Here is a 3727-nt window from a genome sequence, read left to right as displayed (position 1 = left end):
AGGTGAACGTAAAGATTTAAAAAGGGGTCAGGCCCAAGCCTGAAATAATCATTTCAGATATGCCAGTCACCTCTACTTTAAAATCCCCTTCACAGATTAAAAAAAAGAAGCAGAAACCATCAGGCTTTTTGTCTAATTCATATTGAATATTACTGGTAAAAATAAAGCTGACAATGGTTAAAACTAAACATGGTAAGATTTGACTAAAAAATAATAGGAGAATTTAATTCAGGGAAAATAAAATCTGCAAAATTAGATGGTCTTAGAAGAAATAAGTTATGAGAGAAAGCTGCTGATGGCTGAAGCTCTAACTGGTCAAAAAATCTAATCAGTGAATCAACTTTTTTTAATAAGATTTTTCAGGGAGAAGTTAGATTTCTATGAAACTAATTCTAGTAAACCAAAATGAAAGTGGTAGCTATTTGAAATAGTTTTTCACTATTTATAAAATTGATCATTTATTGATTCATTCAACAATAAGTTATTCAAGTCAAATTGACCTAATGGATTTCTCTATATAATATTTTCTTGCTGAATATTTATCAATGTTGGGATAATTTTGATTAAAATGTTTATATTCATAAACTTGTCAGAGTCAACTATCTATGGGTTTGAATGACTGCCATGAAAAAATCCATTAGGTGAAAATACTAAGGCTAAATTGGCAGAATCGAAATGATAGCATCAAAAAAGTTTTTAACATAAAAATCAATTTTAAGTTATATTTTCAAGTCTTTTTTCATCCTAAAGTTCATACAAAAATTTTAAAGGTTTCTGAAAATGCACAAAGGAAAAAGAAGACAAACAATCATCCATGAAACCATCATTGAAACAAAACCATTGTAAACCTCTCGCGTATTTTTTTCAGTGTGTATTTTAAAGTGTATAGAATTTTAAAACTTAGTTGTAGTAACACTTCATACGCAATTTTATGTACTGCTGTTTTCACTTAACATTATAGACATTTTTACATTATTACGTCATCTTCATAATTATTCTTTTTAAAGGCTGAGGGAAATTTACTCTTTTGGTTAAGGATTTACCAATTTTTTGGTAGTTTATAAATAGTGTTATACATCATTTCACATAAAGATTTTTCTGGATTTTGGATTATTTTGTTAGAATGGATCCTCAGAAATGGTATTGGATCAAAAGCTTTTTTTTTTAAATGTGGAAGAAAGAGATTGATTCTCATCAGTGGTATCCTGACCAGAAACGAGACAATGAAAAGCAACTCAAATACCTAACAACAGCCTTTCTGTCATTTAGCTGTACATATTCTCTACCTATTAATTTGGAAGACTGGTGTTTAAGGGGAGTTGGGCTTTTTTTTTTTTTTTTTAGCTTAAGAAATAACATAGTACTACAAGGCTTATAATGAAAAATAGTAGTACCTTGTCCTATCCTTCCCTATCCTCCAGCCCCCAGCTTTAACTCTTTTAACAGTTCTTTGAGTATTTGCTTTCATGTTTCTAAGTAGTATCTTTAAAATGTGATTTCTTTTATTCATAAACTTTAGGCATTATCTATTGACTTCCTATTATGGAAGATGAGAATTTAGATACCACTTCCCTGTCACACATACCCCATCTTGGTACTCCTCACACGTGTGGGTATATTGGCACACCCACACCCACATGCACACACATACACACACTTCTCTTACCTCTATCCCCCTAATCTATGTTACATCACCTCTTTCTTTTGTAGAGCACATAGTCCAGTAGTTTCCCAAGAAAGAGTGTACAGAAGGTGAGTTTTTGGAAAATTTGCATGTCTGAAAAGGTCTTTAATCTACCCTTACACTTGACTGATGTCTAGGTTTTGAGATTAAGGGTAAAATATTTGTTTCTCAGAATTTTGCAGGCATTCCAGCAAGTTCTCAAGTGATGTTCAGTGTGACAGTTGAGAAGTCAGATAACATTCTGATTTCTGTTGTTTTGTATGCGATTTGGTCTTTTCTCTCTAGATATTTGTATGATCTTTTCTTTAGCCCTAGTGTTTTGAAATTTTGCCATGACATGCCTTGAGGATAATTTTGCTTTTCATTCATTGTGCGGGGTAATCAATGGGCCTTTAAAACTGGAAATTTATTTTCTTTAATTCCAGAAATTTTTTCTTGAATTATTTCTTTGATCATTTTCTTTTAGGAACTCCTGGATTAATCCTTAGGTTAAAAAAAAATTCTTCTAATGTTCAAATCTTTGGGGTTTTTTGCTGTGCTTTTTGGGGATTTCCATGACATTATCTTCCTACTCTTCTATTTTTCCTTTTGTACATCTTTTTTTGACTTTCAAGAACTTTTACTCATTCTGTTTTCCTTTTTTGTAGCAAATAGGTTTCATGGATGTTCTGTCTTCTCTTACCTCTCTGACAATATTAAGTGATTTTTCTTGGTTCTTGTCTTGTTTCTGAGTTTCCATTTTCTTTCTGTCATAGTGGAATCTTTCCTCAAAAGTCTAGTTATCTATTGCTGTCTGTTTATATTTGAATGAAGCATTAAAAAGCTAGTTAGACACTCTGTGTATATGTGTTGTGGAGCTCTGGGGAGCCTTGTTGACTGGAGGGCTTCATGGAAGGGTGCTAGTTGAGACCTGCTGCTTCACTGGGGGATTCCCCTTGTATTAGTCATCTGTTGTTGAACAACAAATTCAACCAAAATTTAAGGTTTAAAACAACAACATTTATTATCTCACAGTTTCTGTGGGTCAGAAATCTGTGTTCGGCTTAGCTGGGTCCTCTGCTTCAGGATTTCTTAGAAGCTGCAGTCAAGGTGTTGGCTGAGCCACAGTCTGATCTCAAGGCTCAACTGGGGAAAGAGCTGCTTCCAAGTTTACTTACATGCTTGTTGGTAGGACCAGGGGTGGATTATCCAAAAGGCAAGATAAGCATGGTGCTTATCTTGCTTACCAGATCATCCGTAGTGAACAATTTCACGTTTTATGACCCCGTCAAAGATTCTACTTCTAGTTATGGCTGGCATCTGTCTCTCTCCCACCTCCACAGCACCCTCCTACAGAATGAAAGCCTCTTTTTCAAATTTACAGTCCCTGATAGGGGTGACTGACCCAGTGAGCAAGGTCAGCATGGTCTTACTTGTGCTTACTTATTAATTTGTAGTGAACAATTTCTCATGGGCTTGTTAAAATACAAATACTGGGCCCCACCCTCAGAGTTTCGGATTCATTAGGTCTAGATTGGATAGACCAGTTCTTCTTGGCTCACATGGGGTTGTCATAAGTCGGAATTGACTACACGGGAACAACAACAGCACTATAAGTGTGGAACCTGAAAATCTGCATTTCTAACAAGTTCCCAGGTGATGTTGATGCTACTGATCCAGGGACCATACTTTGAGAACCTGTGGTCTAGGTTCCCTTCTGGGTGAAGGACAGACACTTTGAAGAATTAATCAGCTGAGGAGAGTTGCTGATGAACTAAGGTTGAGGAAAGAAGATTCAGTTGATGGACGAAAAGGGGACCACCTGGGTCTCTAAGTTCCCCTATGAGCATATGTGATAATTGGGGATCAAGAGATAACTTTGGAATAGAGAGATAACTTAGAACAATCAGCTGATGGAAGTCACACTAGGGCAGATTCTGCTGCGGGAAGGGATTCTCAATTAAATGGGTTTTCCAAAAGAAGAAATAGAAATATTAGATGGGAAAATTAGTGAAACAGTAATATATATTGTTCCCAGGGCTTCAAACCGGTTCATTCAAATTC

This window comes from Trichechus manatus, unplaced genomic scaffold (assembly GCF_000243295.1).
Source record: "Trichechus manatus latirostris isolate Lorelei unplaced genomic scaffold, TriManLat1.0 scaffold00049, whole genome shotgun sequence".
Taxonomy (NCBI): Eukaryota; Metazoa; Chordata; class Mammalia; order Sirenia; family Trichechidae; genus Trichechus; species Trichechus manatus.
Note: the sequence above shows the minus strand (reverse complement) of the source record.